This window comes from Prosopis cineraria, unplaced genomic scaffold (assembly GCF_029017545.1).
Source record: "Prosopis cineraria cultivar Desert tree isolate PC_DT_omini unplaced genomic scaffold, ASM2901754v1 PC4, whole genome shotgun sequence".
In the NCBI taxonomy this organism is placed as follows: Eukaryota; Viridiplantae; Streptophyta; class Magnoliopsida; order Fabales; family Fabaceae; genus Prosopis; species Prosopis cineraria.
The window spans coordinates 19,241,270-19,264,080 of record NW_026555335.1 but is presented as its reverse complement, the minus strand read 5'-3'; the positions used below and the strand labels follow the sequence as shown (position 1 = coordinate 19,264,080).

At 29.0% G+C, this 22,811-nt stretch overlaps 1 long non-coding RNA gene across 1 annotated transcript; it reads right to left on the bottom strand.

The window, feature by feature from the left end:
- Positions 1 to 16,893: 16,893 nt before the first annotated feature.
- On the bottom strand, positions 16,894 to 17,502 carry LOC129308023 (uncharacterized). Its single transcript, XR_008592526.1, has 3 exons — positions 17,227 to 17,502; positions 17,030 to 17,044; positions 16,894 to 16,947 (listed from the first exon to the last, which is right to left on the bottom strand). It is a non-coding gene; the product is annotated as an uncharacterized LOC129308023 (long non-coding RNA).
- Between the last annotated feature and the right edge of the window lie 5,309 nt (positions 17,503 to 22,811).

Below are 22,811 nucleotides of genomic sequence, written 5' to 3'. Positions count from 1 at the left end.
ATATGGCAAAGATTTTTCATCCTATGTAAATAAATTTTTTAATTAAATTATAGGTCCCACAATCATTTTTTTACTAATGGTAATTTATTTTCATATTTAATAGCTATTATTTTTATTAAAAATTTTATATTCACTGTCAAATTTAATTAATGAATTTTACGTGATCTTTTAAAATATAAAAATATTAATTTTTTTACATATTTTCTAAATTTTTAATATTTATATATGTAGGTACCACACCACATTTTTTAATGGTAGATTCCACACCTACTTTTTTAAAATGAGTCCCACAATTATATATATTTTTTATATTTTTCAACAAAATCATCAATTTACTAATTTTTTAAAAAATAAATTATAGGTCCCACACCCACTTGTTTTTACTATTAGTAATTTCTTTATATATTTAGAACCTATTATTTTTACTAAGAATTTTATATTCATTGTCAATTTTTATATTAAATCCTACACAATCTTTGAAAATATAAAAAATTTATTATTTTTTTACATCTTATCTAAATTTTTAAAATTTACAAATATAGATTCCACACACAGATGGTCCTACACCCAATTTTTTATAATGGGTCCCACAACTATATTTTTTTAATAAAATCGTTCATTAACTAAATATCTATTTTAAAAAAAAAAAAGAAATGCATTGTTTAAAGCATTATAGATCTATAGTGCCTTGACATTATGCTTTACAATAGTTATACATAGGCTACGGGTGTATACCTTCTCCTTCCGATTTACGAAGTGATAAATCATAAATTGAGGCATTTCTAATGGTATTATCTAGGTAGGTTCAATTGTTTGATCTCCTCGCATGATAAATTTTTGGAAAAATTAATTTACACGTCCGTATATTTTTCTCCTAATCTTGAATCAAGTTTCTTATAGTTTGATTGATTAAAAATGTTAATCCCTAAAAATCAAAATTATTAATAAATGATTAACTTTCTCAAAATAAAAAAAATTAAAATTTATAGAAAGTTTGATTTAATATATTTGAAAAAATTGATTTGATATAAGTTTTACATTTTTATCAAATTTTTCATAAAAAATTTTAAATGTATAAAATTTATTTAGGACACATAACTTAATTATATAAATTTTGAGTTATAAAAATAAGAAAAAACACAATCATTGATCTTTTTAGTTTTATTGGATTTTTCTTTTAATTTCTATTATTTTTTCAATATTTTTATGGACAAATTGGCCCATTATCTTTAAAAAAAAATCTTGTGCCCATAAAATATAGATTAAATTTTTAAAATTTAAAAGTGTATCTAGTTCATATTAATATACAAAGTTTTTATCATTGATATACATAGGGTTTATCATTGATATATAAGGGTTTTATCATTAAAATTTTAAAACTTACAAGAGATTTATCATTAATATATATCAGTATATCATTAACAAATATAATAAACTAGTTATAATGCAAAATATAATAAACATTGAGATGTCGGTCTAGTTTGATTTTATACCATGAGCTATATATTTAAAAACCTGTATTTTTAATCCTTATAATTTTAGTAAGGCTAAGCAATACTTGCTTCTCAAGTCCTCAACGATGTTAAATTATAGAGACTATAAAAATTGAAAACATTAAAAAAATTACAACAATTATAAAAACTGAAATTATTTAAAAAAATTATAAAAATTAAAAGTAAAATTTGATAAAATTATATAGATCAATAAATATGATTTCATAAAAAGGAGAAAATTTTTTTTTTAGTTTTTAAAAAATCGACAAAGAAAAAGGTCGGGTACAGACCTGTATGCGGAACCAGGTCGGATACAAACCTGTATGAGGAACCACAAAAAGCGAAGAAAAGTCAAGAAACGAAAGCCCAATACAAATAGTACATATATCTATACATGATTATAACTGAAGCAATGGGTCCACATATAATTTAATTAAAGGAGAACAAATCAAAAGTCTAATAAAATATTATGCAACAAAACCCCAGGCCCACAGACATTTCAAGCAACTGATCTTATATTACTGTAGATCAACAGTAAATGATTGATGGTGTTTTCAAAGGATTATAGATTATAGATTATAGATAGAGATATAGATTATAGCAGGGTTGTGTAAAAATCTTTCACCTTGGTTCAACTCAATTTGATCTAAGATAGTCATGTCCTGTCTAATTCATATAAATATTGATTTTTTAGAATTAAAAAAATTGAAAAGATCAAGCTATTTCTTTAAGGTTGGATTGGACAAGAGACTAAACATTTAAATCACTTGATCTAATCCAATCTTATTAATTTATTTAATATAATTATAATTAATTTATTTTTTACAAATGCTTCAAGTGTAATTGACGCTAAGGAGATGATTGTAAGAAAATTTATTGAGTTTGTTTTTAAATTATTGCTGTAATGTAGTGTTGTTGAAGTTTGTTGAATGTTGTTTTTATTGAAATTATAAATTTAAATCATTTGAATTATAATTAAAATATTTTTTCTTATTGATGAAAATTATTATGAATTTATTATGATGATAAATATTTTTATTATCTTAATTGAATTTATTATGTTTAAATAGATTATTGCTTCTCGTAAAAAAAAATTAAGCGAATATTAGACTAACAGGATAAGTCTTCTAATTCTATGAACCAAGTTTAATCCTATTAATTTTGAAGTTATCACTAAATAAAATTAGATTATGAGTTTCCTAGTTTAATCTTTTTTCATAAAAGAGGTCACACTTTAAATTAGATCGAAGTTTAGCACCGTTTAATTTTTTGTGGAGTCCTAGATTTACCATAAAGGTTACAATTGAAAGAGGTGGCTGAAATTAAAAAGAAAAAACCATTCAAATAGAGGACGGGCTAGTTTGCACTTGGCAATCAAAGTCAAGGTCGTCGACTCAAGGTCTGGCCATTCCTCACTGCGTCTGGCCCTGGGTCATCGCTTTCTATTCTACTTTTCGTGATCTCCGTCTTTTGTTCCCAGCCTGATTCTCGGACACTGTGACAGAGTTTTGTACCAAGGATAATATAATTTTTGGAGAATTAGGATCAGGTTTCTCGCAGCACATTTTTTTTTTTTTCCAGCCGTAACTCCCAAACACGATCCGTTCACGACAAATATCATAAGGCCTCATTTAATATGATGGAATAATTTTTGATAGAATTAAAATTAAAATTAGAATCAGAATTGGAATAGAATTAAATTATAAAAATATGTTTGGTATGTCAGAAAAATTAGATGGAATTCTTGCATTACTTTTGTTTGGTATGCAAGACATGGAAATGAAATTATACTTAAAAGACAAAAATATCCCTATATAAAAATTAAAATAAAACATAATAAAAATTTAATTGTGTACCATTTTCTTATGTATTTTATATATTAATGAAATATTATATAAATCATAGATTATATCTGTAACTATTATTCACTAGCTTAGGCCAAACAAAAAGTTTTATCATCAGAGGAAACATTTTCTTGAAAATAAAATTGACAATGGTTCCCATCCCTTCTACTTTAAAATAAATACACTAACACATAGATTTAGAAGAAAAATGTCAAATAAATCAATTCTATTTTTTATACCAAAAAAGTATTATAAATATATAAATTATATACAAATATTATATATAATACTATCTTATATATATATTATAACGTTTTATATATAATGAGCAAAAATATCATTCACCCTTTTATACTCCCTTTTTCTTTGTTTGCTAGCATATGAGGGTTTTATTTTTTTTTAGGGCAAATTTGTCTTTCTGGAATTTGTATAAGGGCAAAAGTGTCTTAAATATTACAATTCTATAGAATTGCTCCCAATTCCATAGATTTACATGAGGAATTCAATTCAGCTTTTTTTCATAGAATTAGGATTCTCAAGAATTGTAATTCATATCTACCAAACATCACTTTATTCAAATTTCTATCCTAATTTCATTTTTATTTTATAATTTCAACCTACCAAAGATGACCTAAATTAATTAACTTTCAGCCTTTGACAGAATACTTGAAGATTTGACTGGAAACATTTTGACAATGGAAAAAAAAAAAAAAACACACACACACACACACGCACACACTCACACATATAAAACCCCCAGTGATTTTTTCAATGTAAAATAAAATATTTGAGTTTTAAATTCGTAATACTCCAATCATAAAATGTCCTCTGTATTTTAAAATTATGAATTGAATTTGATTTGCTAGTTCCTGATGCTTTCTCAATTGCTAGGGTTTACCTGGGCTATGTCAGGCCTGATTTCACCCTGACCTCAATGCCTAGCCCGATGCACATATTCGATCATTGGATTGCTTGAAAGTTCGGGCTTGATTTGGCTCTAACCTGAATTTTTAAAAAAAAAAAATTAACTAACAAAAAATTAAAGGTGATAATTCAGGTAAAATTCAATGAGTTAGTTTAAATACATCAAAAAAATCTTAAGGCAAGTTTAAAAAATTTCCATTACTCTAAATTTATTCAAGCTACCCAAAGAAACCCAGGCCAAGCCTGAATACCAGAATTTATTTTTTATTATTAATAAAATAGTATTAAAAAAACATAAATTTTTTAAAATAAAATTTGAAATTAGATAGAAATAAAATAAAATAATATTTAACAATTTTTGTATTTTAGCCAACCTAAAATCCCAAGAGGTCAAGGTCAAACTTATCTATATGAACTTTTTACATATTTGAGTATTTTAATTCAAGTTTGAATTAAGCTCTACAAAAAATATAATTATAATTACTTTCAATAAAATTTTCATAAAACAAATATTAGAATTTAAAATAATAATTTTTAAATTCTATGTAATTGACAATTATTCATTGTTTTTACATCATATAGAGTTAAGAAATTCAATTTTGAATTTTCAGAAAGATTAGACAATTGAAATCATAAAAAATGTCTAAACATAAAAAACAATATAACATAAAAATATTAAGTGAAATAACACTACAATATATATATATATATATATATGTTCAAGCTAAACTTGGCCAGGTTTGACCCTGGTCGAGTGCCAAGCCCTACTAACTCTGACAGGATTGGGCTAATTGAGCTACCGAGCCATCTACACAGACCTTGATGTAATTTTGACAGAGTGTTAATATAGTTGTGGGTGAAACTTTAATATCCAAGATATTTACTGAAGTTGGTAATTTGACACAGGTGAAGCTTGTAAAAAACTTGATCAATTATACCTAAACTTGTAAAAAACTCATATAGATAAGCCCAACCCTAACAATCTTAAGTTTTGAGCTTATTTTGATTGACCCAAATTCCTAGATTGCCAATTTTCCTCATTTTTTTAAACAAAATTTAACTTTTACTTTAAGATTAATTGTTTTTTATCATAAAAAATATAATACATATATCTTAAAATACTTAAAACATGTAGAAGACTCAATTTTACTTTTCTTCTCTTGGACTCATGGTTGCGAAGAAATCAATCGTTTGCCCTATTTTATGATACAAGGGGGAGGCTTTTAGATAGTCATCATGTACAAAGAGAAAAAAAAAAAAAGAGAGAGAGAGACACGTTGCATGATTTTTGGATTAATCAAATCATATACAAATCTTGAACTTCAATTTCCTTTCATGAGAGAGCATTGGGGAGGATAAATAATATGATTTGATTATATAAGTTGTTAGATAAAACAAAAGGCCCATTTTAAGAAATAAAATTAAGGAGAAATATAGAACAATAAAATTGACTCTTCATTTTTACATTTGTATGTACTATTTAGTGCAACATATAAGCTGGTTAAGATTAAAACTCAATTGTAAGAATTTAAAACAAAAGTAAAAACTTAGTATAAATATTCATAACATTGAGAGGGATATTCCTTGGGTAAAGAAGGAAGGATAAAATTGAATATGTAAACGGTAAAGTAGAAAGAGGGTAGAAATAATGAGGCAGCTGGGGGAAAGACATTGCAGCAAACGACAGAGATACTTCCGATTTGTGATGCGGGAGAGGCGGCTACCCTCTTAGCCCCACTTTTTATTTTTTTAATAATATATGTTAGAATTTAGAACAAACTCTTTTTCCCCCCGGCTAAAAAAAAAGGAGGGTCGGGCCTGGCTCTAATGTGTTTGGGCCCAAAAACTCTTTATTTTTTTTATTAATTAAGGCCCAGATATTATTTTATCTCAAAATTAATATTTTTTCTAAATCTAGTTCTTATTAATTAGAGTTGGCATCAAATTTAAAAAAAATTATTTTTTTAATTAACTTTGACATTATAATATTACATATTTATGCTCTAAGTACAAATTAAATTGCTTTAAAATTTTGAAATAAGTAATAAGATTATAATTTTAAAGTATAAATAAATATATATAAGTTTAAATTTAATGAAAAAATATCATAATTTTTTATGGTTATTTACATACTCCCTCTGTTTAAAAATGAGACATTTTTAATTAAATATCACTCCAATAAAATAATTATTCGCCTTCAAACTAATATCATCTTTCTATATTTATCCCTATTGAATAGAGTATTTCACTCTAAAATAAATACAAAGTGATTCATTTATTAGGAAAAAAAGTAATGATTATACATTAAAATATTAAAAATGTCTTATATTTTTTGATATCCAATCCTTTAAAAAATGTCTTATATTTTGAATTGAAAGAGTATGAATTTTAACGAGTAACCAAGGGATGGGCTAATAAGCTATTTTATATTAAAACACTAATTTTCAAAGCCCAAATTAAAAAATAAGTTTTAAATGATAACTTGATGATTCTGATATGCATCCTCACCTCTAATTTTTTACCCCCAATATTCTAAAAATCTCATAATTACGAGTCCAAAAAGCTATTTCCAAAACACCTTTATTCTATAATTCTCCATATATATATATATATATATATGATGTCAAAAACAAAAACAAAAACAAAAATACTACAGTGGCCTAGGGCAATTGAAGGCAATGTATATCAATTTATTTTCACTTTCAATGGCTAAATGGTTGTCACAGTGAAATCGGTACATTAACTAGCTAAGTAAAGTTAGCGATGAAACTACGCATTTTCATGGTGGTATATACTTGGCTCAATAGCATTGATTATGTATATAACTTACATACCAAGTACCATTGATCTTCTTCATGGGAAGACTTGGTTGGTAGAATTCCTTTAAGTTTATTAAAAGAAGCGACCCCTGTCTCTGTTCATAGAAAAAGGTTGGTTGTTTTGGAGTTGGGAGGCTTTCAGTCTTACTTTCAAGCATTGTCACTACTTGCAATGTAATGCTCGCCTTGATGTTACCAGAACAATACTCACATACCATTATGATAACTAAGATTAATTAAAATTTTTATGAAAGTCATCACAACCTAAGGGCTTAAAAGTAAATAGTTAAAAATATTAAAATCCTAAGATTTTTTGAAAAATCATTTGAGCTCAAACCATATTTTAAAATAAGTTATATAAAATAATGGAAGCATGGAAACCAAACACAACTCTTAAAAGTGGTAATAAAGCAATTTGGAAAATACCAAAAATTGGCATCGTCCACCGTGGCACAGGCCTTACCCACTGCGGTGGATGACACAGAGGGACTACGTTCATCTCTGAGTATAGCGTTGTGGCATGAGCTTGCTGTCATGACAACACTTCGGGCCAACTTTTAGAGCATGCTGTTTCACCATTTGATGTCCGATTTGAATAGTTCAAGTATTTACACATAGCTCTTTGAGTTCTTTAGTTATTAGCACTGTTCTCACACCTAAATATTCTATCATAAAAAATTTGGACATCTAACCCAAAATGGTCTGTTTTCAACCCATAACACACACAAGGGTGTCTAAAACTCACAACTCTATGTCAATAGCCTTGGAACCAATTGAATCAACTCAAATGGACCACATACAACCCAAGAGGCCAATCATATCGCAATAATAACAATCCAAACATAAAATGATCACCAAATCCCCAATTCCACAATGAATTCAAAAGGGAATAATTTAATTTGAAATAACATATTATGGTCATTCCCACACACAAATCATTACAACAACATCACTCATACTAGTATCTCGACCACTCACAATTATTTAATCACAAACATATCAATTATAGATTGAGATAAATATCTCAATAACAAAATAATTTATCATTATCAATTAACATGCACAACTATAAGTTAGTAAAGCTTATAAAGCTAAAAATACTCGTTTAGCATGTTCAAACATCTCATTTCCATAACGACAAGTCATTTCTACTCTATTATGATCATTCTACCATTCGAGCCTCCACATTATCCTGACTAAAACTAAAGGCTTGAATGGACTAATTGCACATATACAACGGCCCAATCTCACCTTAGGTGGTAAGATCATCTGACTAAAGGTATCCTATCCCACTTCCAGCCTATGATTTCCCTCTATCACATGCAAATTGAGGCGTCGTTATTCCAACATTGCATCAAACTGATGTTGAGGAACATCAATTTCCAATGCTGTACCCTACATATATATTAAGAAGATAATCTTCAACACCATTACTTACTAGAGACTAAGGAGATACATGCCATATGAGCTTCCATTACTCCTACATACAGGTGAACTCCTACCCCCTATCATGATCATGCTCACACTTCTCATACACATCACATATATCAAAACCACAATTAACTCATATAGGAAACTTTTCACAATTTTTATTATTTTAAAATCATTTCAAATGCACTAAAACCTTCTTTTTGCAATAGGCAATACTTTCAAAATATATGTAAGCAAAATTACATATCTACTCATAAATAATCAAGCACTTAATCAAATAGAGTAAAATATTTCATTACCTCAATCCTTTTATCACAAAAAGGGTTCCTATGATCTAATGTTTGCTCCACATAACCACACGTGCAACAATACTTTAGCAATGCTTAATTCATTGATGATTCAAGCTCTAAATGCTTCTAAGTTACTCACAATGTCAAGCCCTAGTAGCCACAAGTCCTTACTTCGTTAGTCCTCTCATTTTCTTTCTTTCTCCTTTTTGAAATCAGACGCGTTTCGCATCTGGTTTATGCTAAAATCTGGGCATGCGCCACATTGTGTTATTTGTGTGTTACAGCACATGGCAAAACAACTATGACAAGCCTTTTTAGCCACCCTCTTGAGCTTGATTGACCCGTACACTATCTTAGCTTATCTTAAAAACCATTCAGAGGTCAAAAAAATTACATATTTGACTAAATTACCCTTAAACACCAAAAGTTCCAACTTGAAAACTTAGAATGTTACAATTCTTTTCTTCTTTTAAAAATTTTGTCCCTAAAATTTAGAATAGCATAAAGTTACATACCTATGAAAATAGATCTGGATATAATTGCTTCATCTTGTCCTCAGTCTCTTAAGTCACATCATCGAGGACATACCCTTTCAGAAGACTTTAACTAAATGAATAGTCTTATTTCTCAATTGTCAATCTTTCATATCCATAATTCGTTCTGGTTTAGCTTTATACGTAAGATTCTCTTAAAGTTCCATATCTTCAGGTTCTATGACATGAAAAGGATCTAATCAATACTTCTTTAGCTTATTCACATGAAAAACATCATGAACACTCCACAAATTGGGCAGCAAAGTAATCCGATAGGTCGTAAGTCCTAATTTCTCTAAAATCTTAAAGGAACCAATGAATTTAGGAGTTAACTTCTTAGCTTTTATTGATCTCCCAATACCCTTCATCAATGTGACCCTCAAGAACACATGGTCATCCACTAAGAATTCCAATGGTCTCTTACCCTTATTAACATAGGTCTTCTGTCGACTTTGGGTTGTTAATAGCTTTTGCTTAATCATTTAAACCTTTTGAGTGGTTTGGTCTACTAAGTTCAAACGCAACAAGCTTCTCTCACGCAATTCCATCCAACACAAATGCAATTGCATTTTCTCCCGTATAAAGCCTCATATAGAGCCATCCTAATACTAGAGTGATAGCTGTTATTATAGACAAATTTTGCCAATAGTAGATGAGTATTCCAACTACCTCTCAACTCTAGTACACAAGCTCACAACATGTCCTCTAATGTTTGGATAGTCCTCTCAGTCTGGCTGTCCATCTATGGATGATAGGCCATGCTAAACCTCAATATAGTACCCATTGCTCTCTACGAAGCTCTCTAAAAGTTCAATGTGAACCTCAGATCATGGCTAGAGACAATGTCCTTCGATACCCTATAAAGTCTCATGATGTCATTCATGTAGACCTCAGCACACTTCTCCACTGAATATGTCATCTTCATTGCCAAGAAATGTGCTGACTTAGTCAATCGGTCTAAAATCATCCATATTGTATCATAATTCGACTGAGTTCTAGGCAAACTAGTGATGAAATCTATGGATATGTTGTCCCATTTTCACTCAGGAATCTCAAGTAGTTGTAACACACCACTTGATCTCTAATGCTTAATCTTAACCTTTTGACATGGTAGGCATCAAATGACAAACTCTATTATATCTTTCTTCATTCCTTGCCACCACTACATTTGCTTCATATCCTAATATATCTTGGTGACACTAGGGTTAATAGTGTATTCACTTTGGTGTGCTTCTTATAGGATTGTCTTCCTTATCTCCTTATCACTTGGTAAACAAATTTGGTCTTGATAAGTCACATACCGTCATAATTGAACCTAAACTCTATAGTTCTCCCCTCTTCAATGTCTTCATAAATTCAAAGGAGAAACTTGTCCTCAAATTGAGCAAGCTTGCAATTCTTTCTAAAATTCATTAGTCACCACTGTAGAGTGCATGTTACATAACATCATTTATGGTGCTTTTCTCTGAGAATCCAAGAACTTCTCTAGCAATTGATGCTCCTGAATCATCATCTGAGTGACATGCATTGTATTTTGACTTCAGCCACCACATTGGCTTTACCCAAATGGTACTTAATTTCAAAATTGCAATCCTTGAGGAATTTCAACCATTGGCATTGCCTTATATTCAATTCTTTTTGATCCACTAAGTACTTTAAACTCTTGTGATCACTGAACACCTCAAACACAAAGCCACATAGATAATGCCACCATACCTTTAAAGCAAAAACAACTATTGCCAATTTCAGGTTATAAGTCAAGTAATTCTCCTCAAATGGTCTCAATTGTCTCGAAGCATAGGCCATAACCCACTCATCTTGCATTAGGACACACCCCAAGCCTTTCAATGATGCATTTGTATGAACCACATATGGTAGACGAGAATCAGGAACAATAAGCACTAGAGTAGTAGTCAATTTCCTCTACAAGTCTTGAAATGCCAATTCACACTTATTAGTCTACACATATGGTTTTCCTTTTGAGTTAACTTGGTTAATGGGGACGCAATCTGTGAGAACTCCTGAATGAATTACCAATAGTATTAGGCCAATCCTAGAAAACTAATCTTAGAGAAGAAGCAGCTCCAACTACCAGATCTAGTAAATCATCAATTCTAGGCAAAGGATACTTGTTCTTGACTGTCACCTTGTTCAGCTATTTGTAGTCGATACATAGTCTCATACTGCTATCCTTCTTCACTGGTGATCCCCACGGAGACACACTTATTCTTATGAAACCCTTCCCTAGCAGTTCTTTAAGTTGCTTTTTTAGTTCTATTAGTTCAGATGGAGACACCACACCAAAGCTGAAAATATTTGATTTCATTGAAAAGAATCCATCTAATGCATACTCTTGAGCCATATATCCATTGTACAATGAAAATAAAAAATAATGCAACTTTTCTTTATAAATTAAAATTCAATTTCATCATAATCAAATGGAAAAATCTCAAGTATACTAAGTTCCAAATATGAGATAAAATAGATTATTAAAAGAAAATAGTTAATTAAAAATAATAGAGTTGATTTAATCAATTACGAAGCGCTAAGGATTGGGGTTCACCCACCGGCATTCCCTATTGTAAGAAGACCACATCTTATCAAATTCATGACAATAAAAAAAATCATTGCAAATTCATTATGTAACTAACATATAGTAATTGTAAGATTTTAAAAAATTAGATTGATTATTGAATCGAGAAAGTCAATGATTGAAGGATCAATGATTGGATCATGATTAAATTCAAATTGGTTATGATTAATTTAATATATTTCTAATTTTTATTGTTGAATATAACAATATAGGTAATATTTTATAAAATATTATCTTACAAGATTAAATTTATAGGATAAGTTTAAATAATTTTTTTCTTTTATTTTTAAATACAGGTTTTTTAGTTTATAAAAATTGAAAAGCAAGGTGGTGAGATGTAACAAAATTGAAACCAGTAATAAAATGTTATTACTTTTGGCCAAAAAAAAGTAAAATGTTATTACTTGTTTTCAAAAATATAATTTAAGAAAATTAATAAATATATAATTTAACAAATAAAAAGAAAATATTTATGAGATCTAATATTTATATAAGTGATAAAAATTATTTCAAAATTTATAGTTTTATAAAATACGTGGATTTCTTGCACATTTTCCCCTAATTTTTCATTTTTGAATATTATAATATATAGATATGCATAAAATGAAGCTTTTAAGCATGATTTACATTTTTAAATAATTAAAGAAAAAATATTCTGACCTGTTCACTTGTTTTACTGGTTTTCTACCGATTCTGGACCGGTTCCAAGTTTTAACTTGGATACCAAACTGAATGATAAATCGATGCCCCATTGAATCGGTCTACTCTATTTGTTGTTTGTTTGTTTGTTTGTTTTTTTTTTTCAAGGAGGGAAGCCTCAGCTGCAGCTTCTCTAATTGAGAGAAATTTCGATAATCCAAATTTAATATTTATTAAAATAAGAAATTATATAACCTATAAATTTTTTTGATAAATCTGTTCATCATTCTGGACTCAAGATAGTTTAAATTTAATACAGATGGTTCAAAATTAATATTAAAAAAAAAATACTAATTTTAAATTTGCACTATCTAGGGTATATCTAGATAGTCAAGTTATAAAAATTATAAAATTTTAATATTAAATTTAGACTATATATATATATGTATTAAATCTAGAGGAAAATTTATATACTTATGCTTATATATTTAAAGTGTTTGTATCCAATTAAAGATATATGAATCTTTTATAAATGATTTTTTTTATAATAAATTTTTATTATTAATTAAATTAATACATTAGGATCCACATATCATAATTTTATTTGATATACATATATTAAATACATAAGGCTAAGTATATAAGTCTTACCCTTAAATCTATTTTTTTCAGACCGCTAAATAGATTTATTAATTTTTTTATAATTTTCATAATCTTTATTTTAATAAAAATAAAATAGAAATATTAAATCTAGATTATTCAAATTAAATTTAGATAGTCCAGATTTCTCTTGGAGGTATGGCAAGGCTTCACCCTTGAGAAAAGCTAAGTCCATTTTTTCAAAACATTGCATGTAATATTGGTTAATATTGTTATTTGGAAATACTCCAATTTAGTTAGACATTATAAAACAATTATAACATGAAGAACATTGAAACTATAGTTTACTTTTTCTGCTTGTATTGGTAACCTGCTGTAGATAATATTGCTTATCAAAAATCTTGTTATGAACATTAATTTTTCTTTTATTTGAAATTGTTGTTTAAAACCCATTTATTTTTCTTTATCCTGTTTATTTTTCTTGTAAATAATAATTATTAAAAAAAAATAAAGAGCGCATTCTAATGAGGTATTAGATTTAAATGTATGCCGAAGAGATAAGAAAATTTACGGGGCAAGCGAATCTCGGACAATCTCCTCATGAGGACCAAGCAACAAGATCTATCCTTTTCTATAAGGCCAGAGGCTTTATTATCTGCTTCCACAATCAGCGGGACAAGATACAAGCAATTGAATGATTACTTTCAAAGTTATTCACAACTCTAACTAGCTATGCCCCATGTATGAAAATAAATTCCAATTTGTCGCAACTTGTCTTTTAAGTTAGGAAAAATTAATTTGTAGGTCCTTTTAATTTCCATCAATTTTGATTTAAATCTCTATAGTTTATTTTGTTTTAATCAAGCTCTTATAATTTAATTGATTAAATATATTAGTCATTGAAAAATAAAATTATTAATGAATGATTAAATTTTTTCTATACAAAAATACTTTTAAAATTTATATAAAAATTGATTCAATTTTCTTAACCCAAAAGGGCAAAAATACAATTTTATTTAATACAATTTTTAATTTTTTATTATTTTTTTAAAAAATCTGTCTATATAAAAATTATTTAGTAAACATAATCTAATTGTATAAATGTTGGGTAATAAAAATTATGTAATTAATTTTAGAGTATATAATATTTTAACAAAAATATACACGATTTTTATTTCATTTTTTTAAAATAAAAAGATTAAAATTTTTAAACTTGAGGGATTAACATATTTAATCAATCAAACTATAATGACTTAATTAAAATAAAATAAACTACAATGACTTAATTCAAAATTGAGGTAAACTGGAAGGACCTAATCTTTTCCACCAGAACCAAATTACAATGGGAGAATGATAGTTAGGTCCTAGAAGTTTGAATTAATGACAATTAAGTTTCTAACAAAATTTTCTACAAAAAATTTAAATATCAATTCAAACAATGATGAATAAAAATTCCTGTTACAATTTAAAATTTATATTTGATACTTAATTACATATTTGTGATTGAAACTTTTAAATTTATAATTATCTGTATTGATATTTTTAACTTATTTTTCTAAAATTTTTGTGATGTACCTAACTATTATTAATTTAACATTCTGGGTCCTAACTGACATTTTCTCAATTACAAAACCACTTGATATATAGGTAGTTTGATGAAGCCCTGCCGAGTGTAAAAAGAGGGGATAATTACATTTAAATTCACATAACACAGTTATTAAATATTATAAATCCCCTTGACAATTGAGCATCGCAGCGTGACAATTAAAACATATTGGTATTTAGTTGTGTTATGGGAGAAAATTGCATATAATTCTCCCTAGGTTTTAAAAAAAACCATAATAATATATACTTTAGAGTTAATTTGGATGGAGGGAAAAGTGAAAAGAAAATAAGGAGAGAAGAGAAAATTATACAAAACTTTTTCAAAGAAAGTAATTTTCTTAGGGAAATCACATCCAAGGACCACTTAAGGAAATTATTTACAGACATGGACTAATACACACAAAATAGATTGTTATTAAAATAAGAATATGACTTGTTTTTTTTCTTTTGAATGAGCCTTATTAATCCTTATTTGTGAATAATTTGCTTCATTAGTTTTTAAATATGATTCTTTCTTTTTTTTTATAACTATTTTTGGAGTTTTCCCTCCTTCCTATTTTTCTTCCCATCCAAATCAAGGGTGAGGCTTTGCTTGGAATGGGAAGAAAATAAATAGAGGAGATAAAATTAGGGAGCAAAAAACTTTTTTCACCCTTCTTTTCCCACAAGGAGGGGCAAATTAAAAAAAAAAAACTTAATATGTTTAAGAGAAAAAAATAATTTTCCTATTTTTTTTCTCCTTCCTATTTTGTAGTCATTCTAAATGGAGGGTTAATTAAGAATGGCCAAAAAAGGCAAGTAATGGAAGTAGAAAAAGCAAGTCACCTCCATGGAACCCAACGAATCATTGAGATATATATGTTCATCATCACCTTCATCTTTTAACTCAATAACTGAAATATAATTTTGTCGCTTTGACCAAAAGAATGTAAGGGTTTAGATTCTATATATTTACATTACATATAAAAGTACACTATAATTTACGAGAAGGTGAGTGTAAATATACACACACACATATATATAAGACTCGTACAAAACATATTTTGGAGTATATTCTTTAAACTTACAATGTGTTAAGGTTTAAAGGATACTCGCCCCAGTTAAAAATATAAGCAAGTTTTAGAAAAAATTGACATACTAATAAAGTCTTCATTCCTGTAAAAATATATATTTCTTTTTCTTTTTACCCCCAGTTCAAATTATCAAAGCAGTTCATGATGAGTGAGAAATACAATTACACAAATATCTAAGTTAATAAATATAAAGGGTAAAATGTGAAAATATATTTCATATATATTAAGTTGCTTATATTTTGAACTAAAATTAGCTAAAAAAAAATACTTATATTTTAAACTGGATGGAGTATAATTCAAACTATAGATCACGATGACAATGTGATTTACCCTAAAGCCAAAACAATTACATGGCCCAATCTACTAAATATATGGACATTATTAAACAATAGTATATAGATATAACTAGGATGAACCCAAAATTTTTTCCTTAATTAATAGAAAAGCAGGTATACTTGCTTAAATATCTTATGACTAATAAAATATACACGTACACGGTGGATTAGTTGTACATAGATAATACAAACAAACTAAGCATAGTCTGAAGGCTGATGGATTATATAGTAAATTACTTTACAGAAGGCTGATATATGGATTATATAGTAAATTACTTTACTGAATCAGTCATCTCTGATTGGCGGTTGCCGACAGAAAACATCATAAGTAATTAATTACAGACAGATCAAAGGCTTAACGTATGAATGAACTCCTTTTCCATTTTCACACACACGCACACATATATATATATGTGCTTTTTTATTATGTGCTTTTTTATTTTTATTTATAAGTAAAAATATAAATGTCAAGCAATAATCATTACATTTTCTAAAATTATCTCTTATAAAGTTAATATTTATTTTCACAAATTAAATAAATTTATTTTATTTATTATAAAGATAATTTAATTTAAAAATATTTTAATTTTAAATATAATTATTATATTTAATCAATATTTTTTTAAATTATGTGAATTGATTATTTTCTCTTGTATAAGATCTGTGACATGTTTTTATTGTTTAGAAATTAAATCTAGGATGATGATGAGTATACCCTTTTTGACGATCCACTATGTTGACGATCCCCTATGAGATCTCAAGTTTTTCCTGCAAATTAATAACTAACTATCTATGAGAAGATCTGGAAAAACTCGACTTGATCATATATATATATATATATATATATAACCTTCAACGAATAAACCTGAAAACCAACCTTCAACGAATAAACCTGAAAACCACATCAACATATATATATATATATATAGAAATTCATTAGAGAACTCGATAGCTACATCTCATGATCCTGATCTAATATGCCTAATTCATTGAACTAAACTCGAAATGATAAGAGAAATTCATAGATTAAAATGGAAATATATATACCAAGCCTCGCAGTGAAACCCTATATCCTGAAACTTGATTGATGATTTGACCCCATCTGTATCTTCCCACAGCTTTCTTGAACCGCAACAAACTCAGTGAGTGGAAATTAAACTCTCAAATCTATAATCAGTAATCGATGCAGTTCAAGAAAGCTGTGGAATAACACAAATAGGACCATGGACTTCAAAAAGCCAGAAACTCCACCGCCTTTGGAAGCTTCGTTAACAGCATCAAAACCCTAATTCAGGAGGAAGACGATGAAGGAAATATAACAGATCGAAGAGATAATGGAAATTAGAGGGCTTGGATGAGGGAGAGGAAAGCGGTAATATTTATAGGAGAATTAAAGGGTTTTTTTTAGAATTATTATTATTATTATAAAAAAAAGTCATCAATCCCTAAAAGAATATTGGACCTAAGATTACAGGTTATACGGACCTACCTAGAAAAGAGATTCAGAATTCCTAAAATAATGGAATCATCATGCCCCGTATGTATTGCCAGTTGCGAAGCCATCAATGAATGTGCGGCTACGATGCGCCTACCGGATCTGACGGTTGCGGTTACCATTTGTGGGTGACACGTCATGGGCCCTCCTTCAGATCTGTCTCTTTGTGGTCCCCATCCACTCTGCCTTCACGCGCTCGTCCGAGAGTTTAAGTCAGGTAAATTCCGAATAAATCAGTCATCAACCAGTATGACAAGTCATTAAACTCCATTAAAAACAATGTCTCGTCATATAAATACAAGTCTCTTTTTAAATAAAAAAAAAATTAACACAAATAATTTAATAAAGTTGTTTAAATATAATACTTATATTTAAAATTAAAAAAATTAGATTAAATTATTTTTATAATTAATAAAATAAATTTGTCTTATGAAAATAAACATAAACTTTATACGAAGTAATTTGAAAAAATATGATAAATATTTTTTAAAATTACAAAAAAGACATGTAAAGGTTTCTCTTATAATAAAAACCAACTAGATTTAAATATAAAAAAACTCCTAGATTTTATTATAGTTTTATCATATATGTATCGTTCTTATTTTTAAAACTTAGATATATTTTTTACAACTATTATATTCTGTAACTGTGATTAAGTTAGATTTAGATTTGAGTATTGTAAATATTTTTGGAAGAAATATTTTTATTCATGATTTTTTTGACAAGTCCATTTTTATTTAAAATCATAGAATACTTGAATTTATATCGACAATACATTTAATATTGTATGATTATCACAACATTTAGATATGCAATGGCACCTCACATTAGCATGGATAGAAGCAGTTAGGTAAGGATGATATCATTTATAATTTGGAAAAATTATCAATCCTTATAATTTCACATGACTTCTGAATATGTCTTTTTTCTTTTTTATTGGATCCTTATAAGTTTTTCATTTATATTGCTGCAATATCACTACCCGATCTTAGCTAGGTCAAGTTTGCCATTGATAGATAAGTTAATAGCAATGGAGCTGCTTCTTGTTGTAGTTTCATTCAAGATAGTCAAAGAAATTAGCTAAAGAGATTTTCTATATACCTTGATTATTACCCAAGCTCTGCTGCTGAGCTTTTAGGTATTCTCCATGGACTTAATCTCTTTTGCAAAGGAATGTTTATCAAAGTTAACGTCTGCTCTGACATCCTCAAAGCTCTCACTCTACTAATCATCCTGTTTGATAAGGAGTTATCAAGAACATTAGTGTAATATACTAAATTTCTTAATCCTAAGTTTAGAGATAAATCAAGGGTGAAGTGAAAATTAAAGTGGGATTAGAGATTCAGAGGAATAATTGGTATTTTGACTGGTTTGTGTGTTGTATAAACAGATATGGGTGATAGGAGTGCGTTATGGGTCGAATCAAGTGTGCGTGGTGAGATCTCACTGTGCCACGCGTCACGGCTTGTGCTGTATGTGCCGTGGTGCATGGACCAGAATTTGCCTTCATAAGTCATGAATTTCAGAAAATTTTAGAAGAGAGAATTTGAGAAACACACAAAACAGAGAGAGGAGAAGGGCTGAGAAGATAGGTTAAGTCATTTTGGAGCGGTGAAAGGTGATTCAAATTGGTAACTTGCTAGGTAAGCTACATATAACTCTTACCTTCCATTCTACACAAATTTCTCTGAAAATGAGTTATAGGGAAATTGAATTGGTGGAACTTGAGGGGTTTGATTCTTGCCCAATAGTAATAAAAAGGTTCTTGAAAGTTAAATTAGAGCTTTATGACTGGTTTAGAGCTAAATGATAGAGCTTTTAACCCGGAGGCTCAATTTTGGGTCTTTAAAGAGAGAAAGTTAGGGAAAAATTTGTCTTAAACGAAATAAGACTGGTTGATAATGTAAAATAGTAATTGGGTAGTTATAAACTTAGAATGGATAAATGAAAAAGAGTTTACGGATGAATATAGTCTTAAATTTTAAAAATGAGTTTTTGGTTAAAATGGGCCAAATGACTAAAATGTGCCAAAGATGTTCAGATTGGCATTTAGGCGAGTGAGCAGAGAAAGGAAGCTTGAGATAAGCTTGTACGATAGTAAAAATCTACAGGTAACCTTTCTAGTGACAGAAGGGTTAAGGTAACCAAATAACTTCCTTTATTTGACTGTTTATTGTAACTGTATGCTAATTTGCTATGTAATGCATGAACTAATTTTGAATTGAGCATGTTTTGTGGCATTGAGTGATTGTGTGTGTAAAATAACTTTTGGTTGAAATGAGCATTGAAATTTTGTTTTGTAATGTAAAGTGATATATATATATATATATATATGTTATGTATAAGAAAAAGTAAATTGTGAAAAGGGAACCTTAAATGGTTCGAGAAAGCATGATCTGAGTAGTGGGAGTTCACCCGAGTATAGGGAATGATAAAGACCATATGGCAAGGTTTCTTTAGTACCCTGTTAGGGTGCGGAGTTAGAAACAATTCTCCTTAGTGCCTTAAAAGGTGTTTAGAGAAGATCTCTTGAGTGCCTATTAAAGTTCTGTGTTGGAGATGAGAGATTCCTTAATATCTTTGTGATATGGGTGGGAGTCAACAATGCCCTATTGTGTATTGGGGGAAAACCATAGTTCGTATTATGCATTAGAATATCTTTGGCTGAGTGATTCTACCACTGTAGGTGAGCTTGAGACTAATGAGAGTGTACATTAGTATGAGATGAGCTTATGGTTTCATGTTAGGGTGATTTGGAGGTTTGGTTGGTAGAGATCATGCTAGTATTTTATGATATGATGAAATATCTTGAGATAGCACGAAATCCTTCGAGATTGATGAAAAGTAAAAAATGAAATGTGATATGATGTAAATATTACTTTATGAAATTTTAATGTTATACTATATTTACTTTCATATTGTTGCATGTGATAGTTAATAAGAGTGAGTTATTCTGTTATTGAGATTTTTATCTCACTCTCGTGGTTATATATTTACAGATCAGGAAGTAAGCAAGCCAAGGAAAGAGAGTCTAAACTGGCTTGAGTTGAAAAGCTGTGTGCTCTGAGGTTGTGTAATCAACTGAATTGAAATATTGTATATATAAGTGTAAATGAGTTGCCATAGGTTGCGTGCATGTATTGAATGGAGTTTTTGTGAAATCAAGCCCAATTATGTGCATATGTGTTGTTTAATACAAAAAGGGCTTGATTGGAAAAAGTTTGAGTTGAAATGGTTGTTTGCGTTAGTGAATCTTTAGCGAAAGGACAAATTATGAGAAAATGAGTAATTTGGGGGCTAAGATTATATTGTGATTATGTGTTGGTGAATCTTAAGCCAAAAGCCAAAATTATGATGAAATGAGTAATTTGGGGACTAAGATTGTATTATAAATATGATTGCATATGTTTGTATATAAAAGTAGCCAAGAGGGCTATGTTATACTAAGAAATGACATAATTTGTGAAATTAGAAAATTGTGAAAATTTGCCGTAGAGGGGTTAAATTTTGATATATGTATATAATTGTGATTAAACATGGTCAATCAGGTGTTTTAGATCCTTTTGGACTTAGTTCAAGGCCTAGTATGGTCCAATGAGAGAAAGGGATTGATTTGAGTGCTTGGATGTGCCAAATTTTCAAAAAAAGTGACTTTTTGCACCCGGATGTTTAAATTTTGATCAGACCGTTAGATTGTATCCAAATCTATTTCATTAGTTAGTATACGAGCTAAGCTTTGTGTGGGTGCTTGAATCACTCCAAGCGGATGTCGTGAAAAATGGTGCATGCTGAAAGTTTATCATTTTGCTGTTAAAATGATAGCAGAAAAACGGATAGGCGCGCTGCGACACATGGATACACATGTCACGGCGCACGTTGCGAAAAGATGAGCGTGTGGCTCTATGCCACATGCCGCGGCGCATTGACCATCCGCTGTGGCGAACGAACCAAAATTCAATTTTATTTTGTGTGTTGAAATGCATGCATTTGAGTTAGGAATGCTAGTGGGTTATGTCCACTATATATTTGGAAAGTATATAATTTATTTTTGTTGTATTTTCTCTAATTGAATTGTGATTTAATTGATTTTATAAAGTAAGTCTTTAGCCGAAGCTTTTGAAATGAATTTAATTATTGTGAATGATGTGAATTAATGATAACACAATAGTCTTCTCTTATATTAAGTGGATATATGAGAGGAGGTTACAATTAAGAACTTTGCCATGAAAGACTAAATAATCACTTTCGATAACGTGTTTAAAAAAAGCTAATAAATGTGTGGATTGCCTTGCTTGTAAAACTCCTTACTTAAGCAAAATTAATCTTTGAAATCCAAGATAATCAAGGGTCTAAACCCTAAAAAAATTTTCGAGTTTATAAAATTTGCAAGAGTAAGAACCAAATTTTTCACAATCTAAAGCTCTTCACAATGCACATATTTATCAAAAATCAGAGAAAATATTTATGGAATTATAGGAATCCAAAATATATATTTAACAATTGTAAAACATAGAAAACATCATCTTTAGTCAAAACAACACATGCGTTATAATGTCTGTCTTGACATTACTAAGACAATACTCTAACATACTATTGTGATAACCTAGATTAATTAAAATCCTAAATAAAAGTTATCACAACCTAAGGGTTTAAAAGTAATTCATTAAAACATTGAGATCAAAAGAAAACCTTCTTTGAAAAGTCATTTGAGCTCAAACTATAATTAAAAATAAATCAAATAAGATAACGAAAGCATGGGAATCAAACCACACTTGAAAATAAGTAAAAGAAAATTGAAATTTCTTTAGAAATTAGCCTATCCATTGTGGCACAGGTCACACCCATTGCGGCGGATGGCATAGAGTGATGAGTCCTTCAGCAAGCATTGCGCCATGATGCGACGTGTCATGACAGTGCTCTAAACTTTCAGAGCACACCGTTTTGCCATTCAACATCCAATTTGAGCGGTTCAAGTGTCTACATGAAGCTATTCAAGCCTTCTAACTAATGACACTAGTCTCACACCCAAATGATTATCCATTAAAAAGATGGATACCTGAACTCAAAACAGTCTATTTTCAGCTCAAAACACAATTAAGGGTGTCCAATTTACACCACCTAGTGCTATTAACCTCGT